Source organism: Tursiops truncatus, chromosome 17 (genome assembly GCF_011762595.2).
Source record: "Tursiops truncatus isolate mTurTru1 chromosome 17, mTurTru1.mat.Y, whole genome shotgun sequence".
Classification (NCBI taxonomy): domain Eukaryota; kingdom Metazoa; phylum Chordata; class Mammalia; order Artiodactyla; family Delphinidae; genus Tursiops; species Tursiops truncatus.
The window spans coordinates 70,898,334-70,925,685 of NC_047050.1; the positions used below are offsets into that span (position 1 = coordinate 70,898,334).

The 27,352-nt window shown below is 41.0% G+C and overlaps 1 long non-coding RNA gene across 1 annotated transcript; it reads right to left on the bottom strand.

The window, feature by feature from the left end:
- Positions 1–282: 282 nt before the first annotated feature.
- Positions 283–27,352, bottom strand: LOC109549432 (uncharacterized). Its single transcript, XR_002175711.3, has 6 exons — positions 26,070–27,352; positions 11,703–17,499; positions 11,233–11,294; positions 3,468–3,827; positions 2,728–2,841; positions 283–759 (listed from the first exon to the last, which is right to left on the bottom strand). It is a non-coding gene; the product is annotated as an uncharacterized lncRNA (long non-coding RNA).

Here is a 27,352-nt window from a genome sequence, read left to right on the forward strand (position 1 = left end):
ACCATTTTTGGAGTAATTTCTATGTACCAATTACTACCTGAGCACTTAATGTATATTAACTCAATTTTCCAAACAATTTTATGACACACACTCTATTTTCCCCCTTTTACATACTCTCAGGAAGGGCAAGAGAAGGATATTGTCATGCATGGTTTTGGAGGCCATTTGACCACATATATATACATATAAATCTTAAAAATAGACATTATCTTTGACCCAATACTTCCACTTCTAGGACTTTACACTAAGGAAATAATCAGATGTTTGGTAGGATGTATAGACAGAGATCTTTAAAATAGTAAACAAGCAAACAAAAAACCCTGAAACAACCTAAAGTTCCAACAATTTCATTTGTTTAAATAAATCCTCTTAAATGAATTACAGGCTATCAATGTAGTGAGTTATTTTTCAGTTACTCAAATGAGGTGGTAAGAATGCCATAACGTTAAGACAATTCAAGTTCCCTAAAAATACAAACAATTTGATACTATTTGGGGGTGTTATGCAACAGTACGGAATTATGAGTCATTTTGTTTTCTTCCTTTGACTATACTATACATTCTATTGTTCTTATAAAACTAAGCACTTTTTACTTTTGCACTAGTTAAAATAGTAATTTATTTAATAAGTACCCACCAGGAGTCTCATATATTCCAGTTCACGTGCAAAGCTCTAGGAGTGATTCCACAAATAAGTATCACGTCTCCTCAAGGATCTTCCTTAGGTCTAGAGAAACTTTGCAGAAATCAGTATGAAGACCTGAAATGAGGGTGAAAGACTTACATGTAGAAGTAGAAGCAGATGGAGGTCTTGGTGTCCTAATTATACCATGTGCAACGTGTGGGTGTTAATCGGCTACAAGCATAGCATGAATCCATAGGCCAATGTGGCTTGTAATATCCCAATGCCCCCTGAAGCTACGTATCTAGAAGTTTGGCATCCAACCCAAGGGCTTGTGATGGTGTGGCTGTTTTGAGCTGTGGCCAGACTCCAGCTAGAGGACTCTGTTCAGTTCTGGGGAACACAATTTCAGAGGGACATTGGCAAGTGGGTGTCCTGGCAGATCTGGTCGTAAGAGGAATGGGAGAGGCAACCAGTGAGACTTAGCCAGCAGAAAGCCCTCAATTCCATGAGGAAGACCCACCCATTCCTTCCATCTCCTCTAGTCAAGTAAACAGAGGTTGAAGGAGAAGAAACCCTGTCTCACATCCAACTCCACCATCTCTTCTGAGAGAGATCCATCACCTTGTGGGAAAAGCACAATGATTTCTGACATTAAGGTGCTTGTAAATGTCACGCAGATCAATTCACAGAATATTTACTGCTTACCCATTGTGAGCCAGGTAATCTACTACACGATATGCACCAAGTAGAGTATTCAGTTCTCACAACAATCCTGTGATTTGGGAATTATTATACCCATTTTGCGGGCTGTTAAACTGAGATACAAATGAATTAGTAGTGTTGCAACCAGCTTTTAAACCAAGATTGGGGACTCTCAGTGTCTGATCGTTGCACCATGCCATGCCTCTTCCACTGTCAACTGTGAAGAATGGAGCTTTAAGGAGAAGCCAGCCCCTGCCCTGAAGAGTCATGCACTCTGAATGCTGGCTGTAGCAGTGCTTCGCTGGAGGGAAGGTGCCAGCTTCGAGGGGGCTCTCCACGTGCTGTGTTCTCACTGGCAGCTCTTCTAACCTGAGACCCACTTTTCAGCATTGCCTTCAGACTCATTATGTCCTTCTTGGAGACAAGGACAGTGGTTTCTACACGAATATTCCCTGTAATAAAACTGTACCTAAAATACCCCCCTCTTCTCAGTTGCATTCATTCATATCTCCCTGCTAATTTCCTTTAGAGCACTTTTCATAGAATAAAATGATCTTATTTGTTTACTTGCCTATTGACCGTCTCTCCCTAAAAATGGAAGACCCATGAGATCAAATCCCTCTTATTTTACTCACATGCTTCATTCCCAAGGTATAGAGAGGTCCTGCTATAAAGCACTCACTGCTATTAATTGAATGAACAAATGAATGAATGAATAGTACAGGAGGGACCTCAGAGAAGTAGGTCAGTCAATACCTGTCTTCCTTACTCAGAGGTAACTGTTTTATTCTCACAAAAGACTTCCTGTCCCCAGGTGTATCAGCCTTAAATATCATTTGGTTTTTTTCGTAATTGTTCAAGTAACAGTCATGTTAAAATTGGTCTGTCCTTAGAAATTGGTTCAATTTTGAACTTACCACATTGTCTTATAATTAATTGCCTGTGAATCTTCCTTCCATGGTAGCAGGAGCTATGTTTTATTCAACTTTGTATTCCCAGAACTTATTATACTTCTTGGCACAGAAAGTTTTATTATATATATTTTTTTAGTAGATAAAAGAATGAATAGCAAGAAGACAGCTCAATTACCCTATAGAAGTGAATACTTTATTGTGCAGTGCTTTTGACATACAGATCTTTCTCAAGTTACGACGGGGTTAAGTCCCTATAAACCCATCATAAGTTGAAAATATCAAGTCAAAAATACATTTAATACGCCTAATCTACCGACCGTCATAGCTTAGCCTTGCCTACCTTAAACGTGCTCAGAACATTTACGTTAGCCTACAGTAGGGCATAATTATCTAAAACAAAGCCTATTTTATAATAAAGTGTTGAATATCTCATGCAACTTATTGTGTCCTGTACTGAAAGTGAAAAAGAGAACGGTTGTATGCTTACAGAACGGTTGTCGGTGTATGGATTATTTATCCTCAGGTCTGTGGCCGAGAGGGAGTTGCAGCTAGCTGTCACTGCCCAGCATCATGAGAGAGTATCTGACCACACATCACTAGCCTGGGAAGAGATCAAAATTCGAAGTACAGTACCTACTGAATGCATATCACTTTCACACCACCAGAAGTCGAACCATTGTAAGTTGGGACCGTCTGTATTTGATACTGGTTAAGAACTTGAGCTTTGCCGTCTCAGACCCTGGAGCTGAATCCTCACCCTGCTCCTTTGACAAGGAGCATGATTATTGTATGATAACTAAGCTGTAATATCAGCTAATATCCAACCAGCGAAAGAGAACCACTCTTGCTATTTCAAGTAAAGAGGGACTTAATGCAGGAAAATGTTTACAATGATGCGGAAAGGGCTGAAGGAGCAAAAGAGAAGAAAAGATTGTTACCCCTAAATCAGCTAGTTTTCTACCCGCCCCTGTGAACGCTGACCTGTTAGCTGTTGTTACCGAATTGTGCCACTGCAGTCAGCAGGATCCCCGAAGCCGCCATCCCCCCGCCCCCACCGCCCCCGGAGCTCGCCAGACATCATCCATGTGGCTGGAGCCCACAGTAGCCTGTCTTAAATCCCCCGGCCCTTGCTAATGTCTCTGCAAAAGTGGACAAAGACGGTTCCTCCTTCCTTCCACCCTCCGATCTCCCTCAATGCCTCCCGTTGGTAAAATTAAATAAGCTCACTGATGGTAGAGTCTGGGAGATGCAGTTTTCAGTCTCCAGCTCAGTGGTCCAGAGCAGCACTTCTCACACCCTGTCTTCTGGGGGGTCTGGTTAAAATGCAGATGCTCCTCTTAGCAGATTGGGTGTCAGGTGATGCTAATAGCTCCAATCTTCATACCACACTCTGAGTTGTAAGAGACCTTTGAGGATGCTCTCCAGGTGGCTGCAATGGTGAGTCAGTGACAAGCCAGCACATCTTGGGCACACATTTTTCTCTCTGAGCTTTGATTTCCGGTGAATAAAATGGAGATAACAACATCTGTCTTATTTTTCCCAGGTGCTGGTTAACTTCAGGCTGCCTCGTGATTCCTCAGAAAGTTACTGAAAAATAGAGATTTCATGTTTTTAACCCAGAGATTCTGACTCAATAGGTCTTGATTAGGACTCATTCTAATAAAGTTCCTCAGCTGATGCTGGTGAGCAATGAGGTTTGGGAAGACTTGTTTATCTCGTAGGATTACGGTGAGCATTAAATCAGGCATCATGCAAACATTTATCACAGTGCCTATTGCATAATAAGATAAATAACTGCTTGCTATCGTTATGATCGTTGTAATTAACTCTAACGGAGAAGATGCATGTGAAAGCATCTAGCCCAGTGCCTGCCACACGTTCCCCACAGTCCAGACTGGTACCCAGTGGGAGTGTAAAAATGACTTAGTAATTGACTGGCTGGCAGCACATGTATTTTCACTTTGGCTGATTACAAAATATAAGACCACGTTTTAAATGATCTATAAGACACATTCAGCATGTGGAGTGTGAAATTCTATGAAAAATACCAAATCTCATTATGAGGACATGGCACAAATGGCTTCCTAGGCAGATGGTTGGAAGGTTCTCTTCCTAGAAGGATGTCTCAAATCTGAGCAAGAGAATATTTGCTTTGAACCTTGTTGGACCATGTCGGCAGCAGAGGGAATTCTGGACAACGTGGTCTGTTCATGCTCTTGGTCTGCCTCACTCCATATGACTCTGAATTTATAGGTCTGATCGGTCAGGGATTTTTTTGGTAAAATTACAAGGTGTGTCTTATTGTTTTCTTTCTCTGCTGTCTGGTGTTTTTGCTTAGGAAGAATGTTTTTAAGACTCCAGAATGTCAAGGTTGGGGTGAGGGGTGTGGGCGGGATCAATCTCAAATAGAATCTCAAATAGAAATTGTGTGTCATGTGCTTTTAAAAAAATCTGTAGAGTTTCTTCCAGATGAATGATATCAAAAATGCACCCTGTGAAAAAAGTGCTTCATTAAAAGGCATGAAGGAATAATGAGATGGTAATAACACCATTTGGAACAAGATATTGTACAAAATATTTATTTATTTTAAAATAATTTTATTTATCTATTTATTTGGTTGTGCCAGGTCTTAGTAGCAGCAGGTGGGCTCCTTAGTTGCGGCAGGCGGGCTCCTTAGTTGTGGCATGTGAACTCTTAGTTGCAGCATGCATATGGGATCTAGTTCCCTGACTAGGGATCGAACCCAGGCCCCCTGCATTGGGAGTATGGAGTCTTAATCACTGTGCCACCAGGGAAGTCCCTACAATATATTTTAAAGGCAAAAGAAAAAGGGAAACCATGTAATGAAATCGCTAGGTTGACCTTGGGCAAACTTCTGCAGTAGAGTACACTCTGCAGCAAGTATCTGATCTTGCACTTCTATCTCATTATCCTGGTGAGGACTTTTCCCTCATTTTCAAGACCTGGTAGCTACTAATATCTCAGACAGATGAAGAAATATTGAAGGTGTCTGCACCGCATGCATGAGAGTCAAACAAAGGGGCTTGAATCCCAGTTTTCCCATTTATTAACTGGGACAAGTGGCTAGTTTTCTTGCATTTCAGTTTTCCAATGTATAAAATGGGGTTGAATGATTAAGCATATGAAGTACCTGGCACAGAAGAGAAGTTTACTAACTCTTAGGCATCTTTCTATATCCTTTATCTTGGCTCTTCCAATAGACAGAGGACTTCAAACAACTTATCATCTTCGCTGCCATTTCCTTGTCTGTTCAACAGAAGTCATAATCCATGCCCTAGTTTAATCATTAGGTTGTTGGAAAGTCAGGGATACAGGGGGACATTTTGAGAAGGACTGATCACATACATGGGATGCAACGGCACCATCTGTTTCATGGTTTCTCACTTCCTTTGAGGGAACAAGGGCTCATAGCAACTCTTCCCCCGACTAGTGTGGGTTAGTGACCCCACGTTCAGCCCTCTGGGAGCCTTCTCATTTAAGAACAGGAGATAAAGGAAAGGTTCACCTGGAGAAATAATTCATCATCAGTGGAGTACTCAAACCAATGGAGTAAATTTTTCTAGCTCAAGGCATTTTCCAAGGTCTTCAAATTAGACCAGTGTAGCTGACGCCATGAAACATACCCAGTTAGGTAACTGCTGACACACACATTTTTCTTTCTGTAAATGGTTTCCAAAAATTCACATTTGAAATTTCAAGCACAGTTCAGGGGAGCCCTATATTTCATTATTCTCAGGTAAAAATTTGAGAAAATGGTTTCTTTGCTAACACAGAAATGGGGATTAAGTGCATAAAAACACAGAATTATGCATTTCTTTTAAGACTCCCATACAATAAAACTTTCCAAAACTATGTTTTATATACCACCTATTTGGTGTTATGTAATAGGATTTTCTTTCAAAAAAAGATTCTGTGGTGAAATTAATTCAGGAAATACTGAGTTAAAACACAGTCAGAAGTCTGCAATATTTCTCAGAAAATTGCTTTATAAATTTATAAGAGCAGGTACAGTGTTCAGCCGTCCCCACTCTTATTTGGTTATTGCATTTCACTGTGAAACTGTGTCCCTAGGAAACTTGCTACTCAAAGTATGATTTTTGAACCAACAGTATCAGATTTACGTGCAGCTTGTTAGATATGCAGACCCCCAAGCCCCATCCCAGTCTTCCTGAAACACATTTTAGCAAGAAGCTTGGTGATGTGAGTACATATTAAAGACTGAGAAGCACTGCCTCATGCTACTACACACATTGGCTACAAATTATGGAGTAGTGATTAGGTGCACACAAGGGCTTTTCTGAGGATCCCTCCAAGTGTATAGATTGAATAATAAGCCAGCTGAATGCTAGAGATAGAAACCACCTTGGAAATCATCTACTTCAAAGGACTGCAAACCACCTTTTAGTGGCATTAATGGGATGTTCCATGGAAAACCCTATAAGAAGGAGAAAATAATCAGAACTCTTCTGGTTGAAGCCAGGGATGGCTCCTTCTCTCCTGACACTCCTGGTTCTTCATATGTTGAGTAATTTAAAAATTTCGTCCTGGAGACGTTAATGTTATATTTGGAGATCCTAGATTTGATTACTAGTGTTTTTTGTTTAATCAGGCACTTAATTTGATTAGATTCAAACAGCAAACTCTACCTCTTGGGTGGTAGTTCAAATTTAGGTTCATTTGTTTTCTTCTTAGCTAGAATTTGTCCCATACTTGCGTAGTTCATGAGTCACCCAAGAGATTGGGAAGTTTATACTTAGAAATTCAGGCTCCCCTTTCTGTCTCCCTCCTTCTAATTATCTTCCCTCACTTTCTGGTCAATGTGGTCACTCCTGTCTCTGTCCTCTGGTTTTACAGCCCAGAAAGATGGTAGATTTCATTTGGTTTTGATCTTAGAATTTTTAAGAAGTGTTTAGTGAGGTGTTTTGCTTTTTTGCTTTGCTTTGTTTTTGTAGACATGCAAAATGGCACTGCCTCTGGCGTGACTTCAAGTCACTTGCTCCTTGCCGTCCTCCTTCCTCTAGAATTAGTCTGCTTCTGGTCCCTCTCCAGTAACTCTAGGTCATGTTTTATCTTTTTCCTGCACAAGTGATTACAGTTATTTGTGAGAGAATCATGGCTGGTAGGAGGCCCCCCTCCTTTTTTTTTTCTTTGAAAATGCCTTTATTTCACTAAGTATAGAATTTTAGCCTTCTCTGATCTCCTTTCACTTCTTTTTTTTTGTTTTTATTTTATATTGGAGTATAGTTGATTTACAATGTTGTGTTAATTTCAGGTGTACAGCAAAGCGATTCAGTTATACATATACATGTATCTATTCTTTTCCAGATTCTTTTCCCATACAAGTTATTACAGACTATTGAGTAGAGTTCCCTATGCTATACAATAGGTTCTTGTTGATGATCTGTTTTATATATAGTAGTGAGTATCTGTTAATCCCAACCTCCTAATTTATCCCTCCTCCACCACCTTTCCCCTTTGGTAACCATAAGTTTGTTTTCTAAGTCTGTTGGTCTGTTTTTGTTTTCTAAATAAGTTCATTTGTATCATATTTTTGGATTCCACATATAAGTGAGATCATACGATATTTGCCTTTGTCTGAAATGGGCAGAAGATCTAAATAGACATTTCTCCAACAGAGACGTACAGATAGCCAAAAAGCCCTTGAAGAGATCCTTAACATCGCTAATTGTTAGAGAAATGCAAATCAAAACTACAATGAGGTATCACCTCACACCAGTCAGAATGGCCATCATCAAAAAGTCTGCAAACAATAAATGCTGGAGGGGGTATGGTGAAAAGGGAATCCTCCTAAGCTGTTGGTGGGAATGTAAATTGGTACAGTCACTATGGAGAACAGTATGGAGGTTCCTTGAAAAACTAAAATTAGAACTACCATATTATCCAGCAATCCCACTTCTGGGAATATATTCGGAGAAAACCATAATCTGAAAAGTTACATGCACCCCAATGTTCACTGCAGCACTATTTACAATAGGAGCTCCTTCCCATATTCCTCCTTCCTCTTCCCTCTATAAATGCCTAAAGCAAACTCTAATCTCGTAGTTTAGTCAAATCATGACTCAACAATCTATTGAACCAAGATTTTACGGACAGTATAATAGTATTGGGTGAGGGGTGGGGAGAGGACAGAAGTTCAAAATAGGATAAAACCTTTAGTGTTTTAGTCTATTCTTCTAAGAGTTGGGTTGGCTTAATATTTCATCTTAGGTTGGCTACGACCCAGGATGATAAGTGTTCTTTCCTGGGAGACCAGTAAACGGGATTCTATTCCCAGTTCCATCATTAACTAGCTATGTAGCCTTGTATACATCATCTTACTCCTCTGGGACTCAGTTTTCTCATCTGAAATAAGAGCTAGTGGTTCTAGGGAATCTGATTTCCTGTTACGTTTAATGCTGTCTCATTTTACCAAAGCAAAGTGGCTAATTCTTGGACCCCAGATGCCTGGAGAGTTGTAATTAGGATACTTTACGCTCTTGATTTTTCACATTCAGGGTTATTAAACACAGCATCATACTGTGAAGACACTAAGAAGAGGTCTTTTGTTCCTCAGAGCTTAACATACAGCACATTGGTTCTTCTTCTAATTGGGTTCAGGTCATTCTGAACAACCTCTTACACTTTCAGAGTGGGATCAGTGAAAGCCTGGCAGACACAGGGGATTGCATAGACATATGGGAACAAATTCAGGCTATAAACCTGAGTTCATTTATGAGGCAACCAGAGCTCAGGATTAAATACAACTTAATTTAGTTCTTCATGGAGGGTGTGTTTTGAAGTCATAAATATCAGGGTCTATATCCTATTTCCCACCTAAGAACTGTGTGTCTTGGGCAACTTATTTCCACTTTCTGAGCATCAGTTTCCTCAGGTGTAAAACTGAAATAACAATCTCTATAGTTTATATAGAGCTATGAGGACACGATTAGTAACATATTCAAAAGATCTAGTACAATGCCCAACATGTAGTATTTTTTTTTTTTTTTTTTTGCGGTACGCGGGCCTCTCACTGTTGTGGCCTCTCCCGTTGCGGAGCACAGGCTCCGGACGCGCAGGCTCAGTGGGCATGGCTCACGGGCCCAGCCGCTCCGCGGCATGTGGTATCCTCCCGGACCGGGGCACGAACCCGTGTCCCCTGCATCGGCAGGCGGACTCTCAACCACTGCGCCACCAGGGAAGCCCGTCTACACCATTCTTGACAGTCTGATAAAACTATGCTTGAACAGTTACGGTCTAGGAAACAGTACTAACCAAGGCGTCAGTTCCTACACTGGACAGCTATTTATCAGTAGAAATCTCTGTGTCTCAAGAACAAATCTGTTTTTACTTCTGCCTTAAGGTGCTTCAAATAAGTGATGTAATACTATCTCCCTCCAACCATGCTGCAAAGTACCAAAAACTCCCTGAGGTTGAACATCCTCAGTTCTTCTGTTTTTATGTGACATGTTTTAGTCTATTCCCTGCCCCCTCTCATATGGTCAACTTATCCAAAATGGGTCAAATTATTGTAGTTAAACACAATAAGTCAGGTGTGTCTACCAGCACATAACAAAATACAACTGCTAGTTCCTTCATCATTTTACATATCTAAGAAAATATTTTAAATATTTAATCCGGGGAAATTAAATCAATGTATGTGTAGTGAACATGTATGGTTTGCTTCCCTGGAGTATTTTTGCACTTCATGAGGGGATGGACTCAATTGTTATTTGGAGATGCCCACTCCCCCACTCTCATGTTGTGTGGTTTAAGTTAAGCTCACCCCTAGTCCTAGAGAAAGAGGATATGAAACATACCCACCCCATGATAACTGGCCCAGTGGGGGGCCCACGACCTAAACCAATCCAGTTAGAGTGCACTTCATGACTTCAATTGGTCACACTTCACACGGTCGTTTTTATGCTGGATTTAAACCGAGTAGGATGCAGCCTAAGAACTGCATTGAGTTAGGTGGTGCCTCTGAGATCCTAATGGAGAATGAGATCAGCGCAGAGAAAGCAGAGCCAAGATCCAGAGAAGAAGAGAAACCCAGGGCTTCCCTGGTGGCGCAGTGGTTGAGAGTCTGCCTGCCGATGCAGGGGACGCGGGTTTGTGCCCCGGTCCGGGAAGATCACACATGCCGCGGAGCGGCTGGGCCCGTGAGCCATGGCCGCTGAGCCTGCGCGTCCAGAGCCTGTGCTCCGCAACGGGAGAGGCCACAACAGTGAGAGGCCCGCGTACAGCAAAAAAAAAAAAAAAAAAAAAGAGAGAAACCCAGTCCTGCTGGCATTGTTTGAGTACCTGTGCAACCACACTTGAAGTCAAATTGATTCCTGAAGTCAAGTTGATGAGTCACACAAAGCAATACGTTCCCTTCTGTAGTCAAGTCAGTTTAAATCAGGTGTTTTATTACTTTAGACTGAAATAATCCCAATTAATAATAGACTGGAGTCCATTCAAGATCTTGGGAAAGAAAATTAAAGATTGTCTTGGTTCTGGTGCAAGTTTATAGGCAATTTTCTCAGTCTATTTAGACTTGGATAAAATTGGTACTTCATGTCCATTCTCAGAGGAAATCCAAAGATGTGTCCACAGAGACCTTCAAGAAAACTTGTGAGAATGGCATTCATAGAGGCATATTACTAACAGAAATTAATCCTGTCTTTCCTTTGTTGATGGATCAAATATATAAGATTGGAAGATGCTACACGGAGGCAAGAGCGGACTGCCTCTCAAGAACTGGAGAATAAAACCATTGCACTCTTGGAACATAAGCTGGTACCTAATACATAATGTGCCTTTAGGAAATGTGAATTGAATGAACAGAGGAGTGACTGAATATATTACCCTACAACTGCTCATTTTTCCAAACCTAGGTCTTCGGAATCAATACATATTCAAAGACAGAGAAATGAATATGATATTTACCCAGCCCACAGCCACCATGAGGAAGCTTTATAAGCTACTTACATGGTAATCCCCAAGGTACCCATGTGGATGATCCGGTGTGCGAGTCAGGAGAGGGCAGTGCCCTGGCAAAGAGGGTGTCGAGAAGACCAAAATATAGTTATCCATGAGACAGCAAAGCCACACCTACAATGCCCCTGTTTTCTCAAAGCCCTCTCTCACCTCCCAACACCATCTTACATCCAATGTCTTAGAAGTCTGAGGCAAGCAAAGGAGTGGGAATCTCCAGTTCTCTCTAGTAGAGCATCATCTATCTGCTCTTGAAAAGCTCTGGGCCTCGTGTGTCAGTGCAACAGCCCTTGGCTAATTACATCGGCTTTCTCTGACACAGAAGACTGAGTGAATTTTTACAAATGGAAATAATAAACCCAGAGGAAATATTATGAAAGTGAATGTAAACATTCAAATTGAATGTAATCATGAACAAGTCACAGCTTAGACTAATGAAGAATACATTATGCTGGAATGCAGACCTGGCCTTTTTCCTCAGCATGACTGCAGGGCGGGGGTGGTGGGAAGGGATCCCCACGGAAGAGCCCACATGACTCTGGACTTTAGATATAATTCGATGAGCCATCACAAAATTGACCTCTGAACTTGACCATGAACGCAGGTCAACCACTTGAGCTGGAAAATAATAAAAAGTATATAACTTCTTTGCAGGAGCCATGCACTTCTTGTTCAAAAATCTCAGTTTTTTCCCCCCTCCACTCTTTTCTGCTAATTCCTTGAGATGCATTTGACCCAGATTTGCTGATCTAAATACCATCATTTTTTCCTCCCCAAGATATTGCCGAATAGGAATTTTTGTTTTTCAAACCAGGTCTTTATTACTTCTTTATCGTCATGATTTATTTTTTTCCTTTTATTTCTACTTAAATTGCAGGTTCAATTCAGTGATATCATCTCTTGGGCCAGTTACAGGCATTATCTGGAGCACATTCTCTTTTATCTAAAACACAAGAGTCTGGTAAAAGGTCACTAACTTTCAGACTTTATTCTGAAGGATGTGTCTCGTTTATACATTTTCCCGTTTGTGTATCTGAGATGAACGTTATCCATGCTCTCTACATTTCCCCCACCCAATCTTTCAAAAAGGGTATTCAAGTTTTCAAAGAAAGTCCGTCTCTACACAGGTAGATCACTTAAGTCACGTTCCCCATCCTGAAACACACACACATAGCCACATAAAATCTGGCTTCTCTCACTTCTGCATTGTTCATATCTTTAGCTTTCAACTACTCATCCCAACCTGTCTTGAGCCATACTAACTTTTGTGTAGACTTGACGCTGTGATCTTTCTTTCTCATCCTCTTAACCCACATGGCAGTAGGCACTCGGCAAGATGGCCTCCAATGAGTCTTGCTTCCTGATTTTCATGCTCTTGAATAGGGGTATAACTAAAGGAGTATTTCAAAATGACAGAGTATGGCTTTTAAGGCTAGGTCATAAAAGTCAGTGTGGCTTTAGCCTTGTCTTTTCTGGAATCACCCAATCTGTGAGATGCCAGCTGCCATGTTATGAGGACACTCAAGCAACCCTATGGAGACATCATATGGCAAGGAACTGCAGCCTCTTGTCAGCAGCCTGCAATCACTCGTGGAGCACGTGAGTGCACCATCTTCAAAGTGGATCCCCCAGCCCAAGGAAGCCTTCAAATGACTGCATCCCAGCCAAAATCTTGACTAAAGTTTCACAAGAGAGCCTGAGCCAGAAATACCCAGTCAAGCTGCTTCTGGACGTCTGACCTACAAAAGCTGTGTGAGATAATAAATGTTTACTGCTGTTCTAAGCCACTGCGTTTTGGAGTAATTACACAGTAGCAGACAACTAATGCGTGGGGACAGTCTGCGTTCTGCTTATCTAGCTTCGGCATTAGTTTTCTTGCTCAGACTGAGATGGAAAACAAACAAGCAACAATTTAAGTACTTTATTTATTTTTCAGTATCTATAACTTCAGTGAGTCATAATATGTATGCATTACTATTTATCAATTGAATAATTGGAATAAAATCATACCTATGATGCAGTTTCTATGAGAATTAAATAAGATAATGCATGTAAAAAGTTTATCAATGCCTGGCACATAGTTGACTCTAAAGAAATGTTATAATAATAACTAAAAATAATAATTATTATTAGTTATTATTATTTTATTACTAATATTCTGGTGCTCAGGCAATTAAGTTGTACAAGGTCCTGGTAGGTAGTAACAGGACATGACTCAGTCCCAAGTCTATTTCATTCTGTTATCCATGCTCATAATAATCAGTTGGGCTACAACCATATAATACTATATAGTACTGTGGAGCCAAGCACTGTATTGGCCATTTGGGATAGAAAGGAATGCAACAAACATTCTTCTTCCTCAGGGTTTTATAGTGAAGTAAAGGCAACTTATATTTTATAAGTATAACCAATTCTGAAAAATACTAGGATAGAAATCCATGCAGTGTGGAGTAAGGACACAAAGAAGAAAGTGACCAGTCAGATAGTTGGGTTTAGTTTTACTTCCAGCCATTTTTGACCCAGTCCCATCTGGTCCTCACCTTCCTCAACCCATTTCCTACAGGTGTCCAGCCAACCACACCAAACTGCTTAATGTCTCACACGCTCTCCTGCATCCTGACATCTCACAAACTAAAATGCTCACTCCCTTTATTCAGAAACCAGCACGCTTCACAGGGGACTGTGGCTTCTGAAGGGCAGCGCTCCTAGGTCTGTGATGACCAGCTTTGGGACAAACCTTGGTGGATGCCCGTTGGTGGCCTGAAGCCCCTGTGGCTGCTTGTCTTGGCCTCAGCACTAAGTGGAGGAGGGAGAAGATGGACATTCCAATAGCAGGAAAATGGTAGCTAGGCAGCTTTCGACCATTAAGAACTAGCACAGTGATGTGGATGAAGTTTCACCCTTGGAAGGACTCTCCTTGAAAGACCCATCTTCTCTAAGAACCTTCCTCCAGAACCTCACTGTGGCTTAATCAAATTTAATTCTCCTGCCATAAAGAGAAAATGGGGGAAATCTTCTTATTCTTCAAAGGGGGCCCAGAAATTGAACGTTTTGGTTTAGCTGTGAGTCTTTATTTTTAATACATGTAGCTTCCTATAGACATAGTGTGCTGAGCCAAAGAGTTTTCACATCCATCAGTGGCAGAGCTGGCCTACTCAGCCTTTGGTGGCCACTGGATAATTGCAAATGGGAACATCCCACAACATCATCTCCATTTTATTAAAAAAAAAAAAAAAAGACACAGAGGAAATAAAATAACTTTGCCAAAGATTACTCAACTATTAAAGCACAAAACTGGTATTTGAATGCCAACTCTAAGAGGATGGAGAATTAGATCCTATTCTAGGATTAGTGATCTGAAAATCTGGATTTCTGTAAAAAGATCATTCTCCGATCCTTAAGTGAATGTGTATATCAACAATTGTTACAGAAGTATTGATTATTCCAAAATCTCATTTCTTTTCTTAATTTTACTAGGTGGTAAATAATAAAATCAAGAATATGGGGCTTCCCTGGTGGCGCATTGGTTGAGAGTCCGCCTGCCGACGCAGGGGACACGGGTTCTTGCCTCGGTCCGGGAGGATCCCACATGCTGCGGAGTGGCTGGGCCTGTGAGCCATGGCCGCTGAGCCTGCGCGTCTGGAGCCTGTGCTCCGCAACGGGAGAGGCTACAACAGTGAGAGGCCTGCCTATGGAAAAAAAAAAAAAAAAGAATATGAAAAATATCTGAAAAAACTAAAAAGATTCCTCCAAAATACTGAAAATCATGTTCGTGAATGGAAAAGAATCTGAATGTTTCCCTTACCTCCTCTTCTTTCTTTGTGATTTTTTTTAAGAGCTGAAGAATACCTTATATCAGCTTTCATAATTAATTTGAAGTAGAGCACACAAGTTCATGCAATAATAGTAGGAAAATGCATAAATAAATTATGGGTCAGGTAAGACGTTTCCTGTCTCACCATGAAGTGTATAATTAAAGCAGAGTGTTACTGGTGCATGAACAGACAGGCAGCACAAGGGGTGGAGTATAAAGTCCAGAATTAAACTGAAATATATTTCAGAATTTGGCATTTGATAAAAATGAAATTATAAGTCAGGAGATAAAAAGTGATTATTCAATAAATGGTGTTAGGAAAAATGGTAGTGATTTGGAGCAGAATATCTCAACCCTTACACCTAAAGAAATTTCAGATGATTCAAAGACTTATTTTTTTAAGCATGTAGTTACTAGAAAAAATATACATATAAAATCTCACTGTACAGAAGGCATAAGTATGGCATAAAGTCCATACTCCCTGAAAATGTGATTAATTTGACAACACAAAAACAAGTCTGCACAGGAAAAAACCATAAACAATGAAAAAAGAAAAAGATAAGCTGAAAAAAGCACATAAATTAAGCACAGACATAAAAGGTCTATTCCCTTAATATATAAAGAGCACTGTAAATTGATAAGAAAAAAACAGGCCCTCTAATAGAATATATGGGCAAAGGATGTGAAATTACTGATGTTCAATGAAGAAAACTATAAATAATCCTTAAAACATTGAAAAATATATCATTAACACACATATTAAAAGAGAAAAGCTATTAAAAGTATAATGTTACATTTTCCAGCTATCAGATGGGAAAAGATCCAATACTTTGAAAATGCACTATGTTGGAGAAGAAATAGCTTAATAAACATATTTATATATTGCTGCAGGAATGTAAATGAATACAACCTCTAAGAAAGGCAGGTTGGTGCTTCTCCACTTTTCTATCCACACTCCCCTTATACTTTCTCTGCAATGTTTGCAGGTTTGGGGTGAGAGCTGAATTGCTCAAGGCAGGAGGAGCTGGGAACTGCCTTCAGATCAGCCCTCCTCAAGATTGTTCCTCCAAATGAAAATGAAACACTGGCAAAGTGTACCAGTGTCCAGTTATTGCCTATCAGGTGCACCCTAAAGGAGGGTAGTGAGGTACCCCAACATTTCTGGTACCTCCCATTGGCAAACGCCACCTGGCAAAGAGATCTAGGCAATGCAGTCTGCAGAGATAAAGCTCTGAGGGCACAGAACACCACAAAAAAAGGGCAGAGAAAGTATAAGGGGGGTGTGGATAGAAAAGTGGAGAAATACTCAAAGTATTCTCACACAAGGGCTTCCCTGGTGGTGCAGTGGTTGAGAGTCCGCCTGCCGATGCAGGGGACACGGGTTCGTGCCCCGGTCCGGGAGGATCCCACAAGCCGCGGAGCGGCTGGGCCCGTGAGCCATGGTCGCTAAGCCTGCGTGTCTGAAGCCTGTGCTCCGCAATGGGAGAGGCCACAACAGTGAGAGGCCCACATACCACAAAAAAAAAAAAAAAAAAAGAAAGTATTCTCACTGACAAAGTTTTCATTTTGTTCTGGTTTTAAAACACTATTTTACCAAAGTTTCAATACCCCAGTAATATTCTACTATTGTGGTAATAGTCAATGCCTATCTAGACTGTCACACATGTGCCTGCGTCAGTCTGTCTCTGAAGCTGCTATTGACACCCCAGGAACTCACCATAACTCTACCTGGGGCAGCTTCACTGAAGAGTGACCGCAAAACTGGGTTCTAAAAGACGTCAGAATTTGCCTGGGGCAGGAGGAGGAGAAATGGCTTTTGAAGAAGAAAAGCCTGTTTGTGCTATGTAAGAACATGGGGGGAAAAAGCAGAATGTCTTCCAGGTTGATGATGAACTCTGTGCAGCCTTAACTCAGAATGGGATGCGGGGCAGAGAGAGGAGATGAGTTTAGATGAGCAAATGAGGTTCTCTTGAGAAAGGCCTGGTAAACCCTTGTAAAAGAGATGAACATCTCCCCAGATATCTCTAACAATGGGATAACTTCGAGATGCTCTGTAGAAAGTGTCCCTTGTTAAAAGTTTGGAAAGTGGTGCATTGTATCACTCTCAGAGATTTACAACATGGTAGCATACTTAAAGCTCTGAGAAGCCCCAACAATAAAATATCTTCAGTTTTATTTAATCCAGAACTTCAGATTTTTGTTTTCAGGAATTAAGCCAGAAAGTCAAAGTTTGCAGAGCCATACTGGTGAGGGCAGAACCTCTTCGTCAACACGGTGCTAGAGGCAGAGCCTTAAAGAAATGTTTAGTACCGACGTGAGCAAAGATGAATAACTTTCTTGAAAGAGTAACAGGGGTAGTGAGGGCTCTGACATCAGAAAATGAACCTTTACTGCCTACTTTTCTCTTTTACTGGAACTAGAAGCATCCGAAAGAGGATCCGTAGCACCTGGAAAAAGAAATGAAAATTAGATTATGATGGACTCTATTCTTTATCTCTCTCTCAATGAAGAGGGTTTGATATTTATTATATGCAGTTCTCGTTTGTTATATTAACACAAAAATTGAGCCTAAGATAATGACATGGTAAACTGCGTATTGATTTCCATTTGAGATGTTTCTTCCGTTTGCTGTTTATTTTCTTCCACAGGGGACCAGGCTAGATCGGGAAGTGGGGGGCAGGCTGAATAGTATCATTTGAGGGTCCAGAGATTAGAGGAGACATCTTCTTTCTTTCCTTTTCCGTTTCCTGTCCTCCTCCTGCAGGTCCCTCCAACATAGGCCATCTCTCCCTTCTTCCCTCGAGTTAAAAGCAGCCTAAGTCAGATAGAAATGGGTGAAAAGATAAATCACCACCCCCCTGCTGAACACAGAAAGCTAAAAGGGGGAAAGAAATTGCATTTGCCTTTGCGCTCAATATATCAAAGTAATTTATGTCATAACTCTGCCTGCTTTCGCACATATTCGGTTTTAAATAAAATCAATCTTTCCCAACTTGTAATAGCTTTCTTTGTAAGGCTCTTAGAAAAAAAAGGTGCTGGAATCTGGTTCCATTAGAAGCGAGTTTGATTTATTGCCTTACAAAATCACTCATTCTAATGACGCACAAGGTTAAGAGACATTCCTCACACACATTAAACAGTTAATGACCAGCAAGGAGCTGAGAATTAGGTGGTTGAGCTCACATTCAGTCCGGGCAGGGAAGGGTTAATTGTGCAGCCTTTTAGACCACCGGAGGGGAGCAGCTCCAGAACTAGATGGAGTTAGAGCTGACTCTGAGAGTTGGGACTAACGGCTGAGACCAGGAGGGATTCCAGGATGCCCAGAGAATATCCTGGGGACCAACAAGTGGGTCAGACAGCGCCTTGTGGACATTTCCTAGCTGGGGAGGGAAGGTGACCACCATTTGTGAACACTTGCTGTAACAATGACAAACATACCTAAAGAGGTTACTCTGTGCCTGGAACTGCTCTGTACTCATAACCACCCTGTGAAGTCTGTGCTATAATTTGCCCCCAATTTACAGAAGAGGAAATGTATAAAGAGGTTAAGTAGTTGCCCAAGGTCATCACACAGCTAGTAAATAGCAGAACTGGGGCTTCCCTGGTGGCGCAGTGGTTGAGAGTCCGCCTGCCGATGCAGGGGACACAGGTTCGTGCCCCGGTCCGGGAAGATCCCACATGCCGCGGAGCGGCTGGGCCCGTGAGCCATGGCCGCTGAGCCTGCGCATCCGGAGCCTGTGCTCCACAACGGGAGAGGCCGCAACAGTGAGAGGCCCGCATACCCGAAAAAAAAAAAAAAAAAAGAACTGGAATCAAGCCTGTCTACTTCTGGGTAAACGGTGCTTAATCATGCCACCCTCTGGCCTCCTGTCTTATCTACCAGATGCTGTGTATATAAGACTCCATTTTTGATCCCACATACTATTACCCCTTTTTTATGACGGGGAAGCCGAGGCTCTGAGGTTGAAGTGTCTTGCCCCAGCTCTGTCTCCCTGTCTCCAAAGCCCATGTTCTTCCTTTAGCAGAGCCTTTCAAGTACTGTTAAAGAGGGCAACCAAGAAATAGCATCTCAGCCCCAAATATATCTACCACTGACGCTGAAACACATACAGCATTTTGTTTTGTTTTGTTTTTCTTTCCAGCTTGAGGTACGTACAAGTTCTACTGCAAAGAGCTGATTATTAGGCAGCATTACGCTGAGAAAGAAAGAGAAATGGGTTTGGAAGTCAAATAGATGTGAACCTGAAGGACACTCCGCTTTCCTACACAGTAGCTGTAGTTTGTTAGCTCTGGGCTAGTTGTACTTTCTTGGCCTCAGTGTTATCACTGTAAAATGGGAACAATAATCCCCACTCCAGGGAGTCCTGGGATTCGATGAGATGAAGAAGGCAAAACTTTAGCACAGCGTGGGAAACACAGAAAGCACTTAGTAAATGGAAGAAGTCATCATTGTTATTGGTCATCCTTCTCACACCCTCCCAACCCTCCCTCAGGCCATCCTCTGGTGCGACCTCATCGGAGAGAGGAAGGGGAAGGGCAGGATGCACTTGCCTAGGGAGGAGAGATGTCACTGAAGGGAAGGAGACAGTTCTCGGGGTCTAAGGGCACTGGCCGTTTTACAGTTTGAGGTGGAAATTTGATGATGATGAAAGGGATGAAAAGATGACGAAGGGGAACTCTAAATTCCTATTTTTAGACATTCATTGCTATTCTCCTACTACCTGGGGCTTTTGATAAATACATCACCTCTCTGTTTTCCACAGACCACATAGTCTAGGTGCTAAAGAGAGGGCGATCGTAAGAAAACTCACCCACAGGCAAGTTAGCCAGCCAGATGCCAGCCAGCCAAGTTAGAGTTCTGTAAAACAAACTGAGGTGTAAGAAAAGGCATAGTACCTGCCGGTTTTGTGACCATGGACTTAGTCTCCAGGTGTGAGTCCCAATATTTACTTCTGAACTGAACATATTTGGTGCGGGATTCAATAGTTGAAGGATCACCCATAAGTGACATAAACATCAAGAACAGACGGAAAGTATTATTTTCAATTAAATTCAGCAAAGCTGCACTAAGACTCTTCTGTGCCTGAGTATGTGCTAAACCCTTGAGAACTGAAGGGGAATAAAAACTATGGTGAAGGTTGCATAGAGTGATATTGTTTAGAAGAATATGATGAAGCAGTTAAGAGCAAATCTTGGAGCTAGATCTCTGGCTTCAGATCTATCTCTGTCACTCAGTAGCTGTTGAACATTAGCCCGTGTGTTCAACCTCACTGTGCCTGCAGAAGGGTGAGAAATGGACTTCAAGAAGGTAATAAACATAAAGTCCTCAGAACAATTCCTAGCGTATAGAAAGTGTGTGTAAAAGCTAGATATTTTTATCACTGAATTTAAAGCTGGAAAGGATCTGAAAGATTAACTAATCCAACCCACTAATTCCACAGAGGAGGATTCTGAGGCTCAGAAAAGCAAATGAAAAATAAATTCCAACTGGATCAATGACAAATATACGACTTCAAAAGTAGTAGAAAAGTGTACAGAAACATATCTTTGTGATACTGGAATAGGGAATTATTTTTCAGATAAGAGACAAAAAGGTAATTCACAAAGAAGAAATTGATTAATTTTACTACAACAAAATTTGTGAGGTTTGGGGCTTTGAGCTACATGATATCAGCCTAACATCTGAAAAGGGGAAAGGGCTGGAGATTGAGTTCAACCTCATGGCCAATGATTTAATCAGTCGTGCCTGCATAATGAAATTCCAAAAAAAGACTGGATGCTGAAACGTGGGTGGGCTTCCCAGGTTAACACAACTCCCAGGTTGTTATGTATCAATATGCCTGGAGGGTGACACCCAGGGGAAGAGGATACAGAAGCTATCATTTGAGACCCTGCCAGACCTCACACCTCATGTGTCTCATCTTATGGCTGGTTTTGCTTTGTTCCTTTTTTGCTATCACGAAACTGTAATCATATGTATAGCTCTTTCCTGAGTTCTGTAAGTCATTCTAGTGAATTATTGAGACTGAAGGGGTAGAGGGAACCCCCATAGTCTGAAATGAGGGCAGTCTTCTCCTCTGAAACTTGGTCTAACTCCAAGTACTTAGTGTCAAAATTTGCATTCCAGTAGCAATCACAAAAATGGAGATAAAAACAGAATGAGACAAAATGCTGATTAGTCAAGGTCATCCCAATGCCATCACTTCTACTCTTTCTGCCTTCAAATGCCTCCTCCCTTTTCCCTTATTGTTGAATTTCTCCTTATTCTACATCAGGCTCACAGAAACCTTTTCAACACTTAAAGCAGAGTCCTCTTCCCTGACCATCCCCTTTCCCTTTTTTTCCCTGTTTCTCAGCATTATTACCTCAAGGGGTATTTTACAGCCCACTTCCCCTAGTAGACCAGGAGCTACTGTGGACTTGACAGTTTCTGAGTGGCCAGTCTTTGTAGCCAGCACCTGGGTTCTCAGCGCCTTGTTGCAGGAGTTCAAAATGGTGGAATAAATACATACATAAGAACACAGGTGCTGAGATGAGTCTTGAAGTGGGCATTTAGTAAGGGTCACGGCAACTACTGAATGAGGCAGCAACATACTTATTCCTATTCCACAGGCAAAAGAATCTGAGGCTCACGGCAAGCCCACGACTTTAATCTCACCATAAAAGAATCATAATTTAAGGTTTGTTTTATTCCCATCTGTGTCTCCAACATCTAATATTATCTTGGCACATAACACTCAAAAAATTAATTTTAATTAAATGAAAGAATGAATTCATGAGTTAGGGGAAATTGCTGGGTCAGCAGAAATGGGCATTTAATAGATATTGCCAAGTTGCTCCTTCAGAAAGGTTTATATTCTCACCAGTGTTCCCTGCATTAGGACCCTCATTGTGAAGCAATAAGATAAAAAATCAATGAATCAATTGATCCATTCATTCATCAATCAAAAATCAATGAATCAATGACAAGATAAAAAAATTATTTTAATATATTTTAACCTTTTCAATGAACAAATATTTTGGCTTTGCTGATTTTCTCTTTTCTGTTTCACTGATTTCTGCTTTTATCATTATTTCCCTCCTCCTCTGTATTTGGGGTTTAGCCTGCTCTGATTTTCTAGCTTCTTACATTGGAAACCGGTCATTGATTTTCAACCTTTCTTATTTTGTAGTGTAAGCATATAAAACTGCAAATTTCCCTTTTCATTCACTTTAGCTGCATCCCACTTTTAATATATTGTGTTTCACTAACATTCATGTTCCTGTGTTTTTAAGTATCTAGTAATTTTATACTGCATTCTAGACAATGCATCTGTGAAGGATGCCTTGCAGGGATTCTAGATTGCACTATCTTCCTCTAAAGTGTGGGGACTTCAGTTCTTGTGGGCCACCAGTTATTGGAGAGTCGTATTGACACTGTCAAGCCTTCAACTGTTGCTTTTATAGGTGAGTCTATTTCAGTTTTGTACTTAGTTCTAGGTTGTGACCCTTACACTAGAGCATGAGGCCTAGTGTTCAGTTGACTCCTCCACCATGGTATCTGTGATTTTAGTTGGTTCTATATCTCTAGAGAATCCTGAGTCATACAAAGTTAAATGAAAAACTTTAATTTATATGTACTTCATAATCCCAGTTTATCCTCACATATATGATCTTATTCGCTGTTATTCTGCAGGGGCCCTACTGATGTGCTGGTGAGGCATGGGGGCGATGGGAAGCCTTCTTTAGTTCTACGAGTAGGTCTCAGACTTCTAGTGAGTCTGTGCTCTTGGGCTATGACTTTCACCTGTGTTTTTCAGTTTTGTTTTGTTTTTCCCCTTAGGAGGAACAGAAAGTTCAGAAAATGCTGGAGTTATTATTTCCCTTCCCTCAGATCAGTGAGGGTCTATTAAACCCCAGTAGGTTAGACTCTGGTTAACTAGTTTCTCCTAAGGGCAGGTCTTGTTAAGAAGAGAATTCTCTGGCGTTTTCCAAAATGATTACAGTAAGTCCCCTACTTACAAACGAGTTCTGTTTCGAGAGTGTGTTTGTAAGTCCAATTTGTTCGTCTAAGTCCAACAAAGTTAGCCTAGGTACCCAACTAACACAATCGGCTATATAGTACTGTACTGTAATATGTTTATAATACTTTTCACACAAATAATACATAAAAAACAAACACAAAAAATAAAGATGACATTTTTAACCTTATAGTACAGTACCTTGAAAAGTACAGCAGTACAGTACTACAGCTGGCATACAGGGGCATGTTCTCATCTTTGAAAGTTTGCAACTTGGAGGTTCATATATAGGGGACTTACTGTACTTTTCCTCTTTCCTTGCCAGAGCACAGGGGAATTTTTTTTCTGATATTCACTATGAGACTCTGATAGGGTTCCTAGAGGTAAAACTCACAAAAGTGTGCCCCCCAAGACTAGGGCCCCCAGGAGTTTTTAAGCCTCCATCTTGTTCATCCTGAGTCTCCAATATTTCACCAGATTAGGTTTTCCTACTCCCATACTGGGTTCTGTGAAGTTTCCTGCCCCTGGGCTTCCGCTCCAGTGAGTTGTAATTCTCTGTAGTCACCTGTCTGTCTCTTCAATGTGCGGGGCAGCAGTCTGCCCTATGACCTCAGTTCTCGGACGAATCTAAGAGGAGTTGTTGATTTCCAATTTTTCAGCTTTTTCTTGGGTGAATGTGAGAGGTGAGTCCCAAGTTCCTTTCATGCTTTACTGGAAATTGGGAGGCTGCACTGGTTTATCATTGAAATAACTCTACCAGTTAAGGAAGGCTCATTGCATTGCACCCTATTTATAGGTATGAAAACCTTGGTAGAGGGATAATACCTTGCTGTAAAATAATAACAATGATCCAAGCTAGGATGAGAATAGGAAATTCAGGGCTTTTTGCGCTGAAACAAGCCGCCTGTTACCTGCAGGTTGAGTGACACCATATAAGTCATCTAAGTTCCCTAAATCTCAGTTTTTGCATCTGTAAATATTTAAAACGTCTAACAAATGTTATCATTTTATATTTGGTCTAGATAGTTTTTATAGCTCTTCCAGAGCTCATGGTGAGAGGAAATGGCTTGTTACATACAATTCAGTTCAGTGATGTTTTCCCCAAATCTGCAGCTTTAATAATATGGCTAGGCACCTTATAAATGGAAGTCACTGTGTCTCACGCACGTGGAGGGGGAGGAGTGGGGGGCAGGTGCAGGGACTGCAAACTCAGCTCAGCCCACGTCTTAAAGGGTCATGATGTACAGAGCTGCCTGGCAGCCCTGGCTTTCTCTCTTTCTTGTTAATCATTAACCATGTGAGAAAAGCCTTCTTATTTTAATCTTCAAGGTTGCAGGAAGTCTTCCCATCTGTAACTGCTTGGTTCCCAGATGGAAGCCAACAGAAGTTCTCTCTGCTGTCAGCCCAGCCACACGATGCCTTTGACAGATCTTTTTCTAAAAACAGAATTTGCTGTTTCCAAGGAGCAATGGAAGGGACACTTGAAGCAGAATGCCAGTCCCAGAGGGTGTGAAGATCACACTCAGATGATCTCAGTGTCTGGGTGCCAGCTGCAGGGATGTGAGGACGAGCTGGGTTTCGAGTTCCAGATAAAACTAGCGGTAGGAAGAAGAGACTTGGATTTGAAGTAAGGGTGTTTGTTTGGGTTCAAATTCTGCTGAGAGCTGTGTGAACTCTTAGCAACTTGCTTACCCCAGAGCTTCAATCCCCTCATCTATAAAGCAGGGGAGTAAACCCAAGTCACAGGTCTTTGCCAGTGTTTGAAAAAGTGCAATAATTTTAAATGTCTTCCTCAGTGCCTACGACCTGCTTCCTTCTCCCTCCTTTCCTCCCCATTTCCTCCTCTCCTCCTTCCTTCCTGCCTTTCCTCCTTTCTTTCTTTCTTCTTCCTTGTTAGACTACTTCCTTCTCCACAGTGATGCTTTCAGGGAGAAGCAAGATTAGAATAGACCAGGAAACGTCTTAGTGAGTTGCCTCCCTTGATTAGACATAGAGTTTGGGCCTTAAGGTGGGAGGGGGAAAGGAGTGTGTGTGATGGTCCACTGGGGCATCTCAACACCAGGATTACTGGCTGAACAGAGGTCAGGAGAGCTGGTCTGGTTGTATCGTTTTGGGCAAGTCTGAACAGTATGCTGTTTCCTTGTCATCCATGACAAGGGATGAACTATACTGACTTTCTACGTGTGATTTCTGAGAATCAAGAAAATTAATAAATATAATGTTTTGTTTTGTCTGAGAAAGTAGAAACACACTATGCACAAATTATGTTTTATAACTAACATCTATCAGGCCACAAGTCTTTGGCCTAGAGTCAGGGAATGTCAGCATAGGGAAGCCATTCAGAGTTAATCAGGTACGAAGACAGAAAAACTGAAGTTCAAAAATTCAGATTCAATGACTGTTACTGAATTGTCACTCAGCACTGTCACAGTCCTGATCTCTTCTATATGGGCTGACCCAATCTCAAAACCCCTCAAGTGTCAGGATTTGTCTAGAAATCCAAGTGCTAACTTACCTGAAAAACTTAGAATCTTGATTTTCCAAGACTATTTTGTTTTCATCCTTGTTAAGAGTCATGGCTTAAGCATATGTTTAAATGCATTTTTCCATTTTTATCCATAAGTATTCCATAAGAATACATTTTGATAATAATTATATTTTTAAAAACATAACAATACAGGGGAATTCCCTGGTGGTCCAGTGGTTAGGACTCCATGCTTTCACTGGCCAGGGCCCAGGTTCAATCCCTGGTCGGGGAGCTAAGATCCTGCAAGCCATATGGTAAGGCCAAAAGAACAAAACAAAAAACCCCATAACAATAGTATTATCATATTAAAAAAACTAGCAGCATTCTTTAGTATCATCAAATATAGAGTCAATTCCAATTTTGTGTCTATCTCTCTATCTTTCTATCTAATCCATCTGCAAGTTACTTGTTTAAATCAGGATACAATGTCCACCTATTTCATTTGGTTGACAGATCACTTATAAGCTTACCCTCCATCTTCAACACTCACCCTGGCAAATTATTGTTGAAGGAACCAGGTCATTTATCCTCTGGAGTGTCTCACAGTCTGGATTTTGATGGCCACTCCCCATGATAACATCAACATTCTCCTCTGTCCTCTATGTTTTCTATAAATTATAGCTGGATCTGAAAGCTAGATCAGAAACAGATTTGATAGTTTTGGCAAGACTGCTTCACAGGTCGTGTTGTGTTATGCTATCAGTGGACACATCATGTCCTACGGCCTCTTTTATGATGTAAGCAGCCACCTGTGTTCAGTGCCTAGATTCATTACAGCTTGCAAAATGGTGATACTCTATTCTGTCCTTTGTTCTTCACGTATTAGCTGGAATTGTTTTACAGAGAAACTTTCCCTCATCAACCATCTGGCAATTCACTGATACAGTCATAGAGTAAAGGCAGAATAAGTGCTTGATGCTTCTCCTTTATCAACTTTCAAATAATGAGTTGACTCACTGGCATCTATCAACATGTAACCTATTAGGGACATTGTTCTATGTCACTGTGAACTCAAGGATTTGAACATACTGGGTGTCTCATTCCACTGACTTTCCCTACTGTTGCCCAACTGCCTCATCTATGGCCAGTGGGAGCCTCTTCAAGCTGGGTCCTATGTCCTTTAGACACTACCCTAGTAATCGGATGACTTTCTTGTCTTCTCATTTGAAATGCTTAAAGCTCACTTTGAACATTTCCAAGAACCTCTGTCTCTGCTCCTACAAGAGACCCACTTTAGGGCAAAGGACACACACAGATTGAAAGTGAGGGGATGGAAAAAGACGTTTCTGTTTCCTTTCAATGAGAAATAGTATTTGTAAACCACAATCTGGGCGCTAGGAATGCTCATTGCCACTGGATGCGTGACTACTTCTATGCTTTTTCAGAGGACTGGGCTAGGAAATAATTTTTTAAATGAAATGCATTATAAATACATACTCATGGGTTTGACTCAAATTCCAGGCTTCAGGGTTTTTACCTAAACTTCTTAATTTACACTAGCTCTTCTTTTCTTACATGCTGAGAATACAAATTTTCAATGATCTCAGAAAAGATAGCACTGGAATATCACATAATTACTCATTTGCTTTATCACACAATATGCCAACAATCATCTTAAAGTAATAATAACGAAATATACAATCAATGTTTGTGATTCCTTATCCTGGACGTCAAGCCATAGCAATTTATTATATAGGGAATCTTATTTGCAATCTATCCCTCTCTTTCTCTCTTACATTTTCTGTTATTTAGCAAAAACTGTATTTTTGTCTA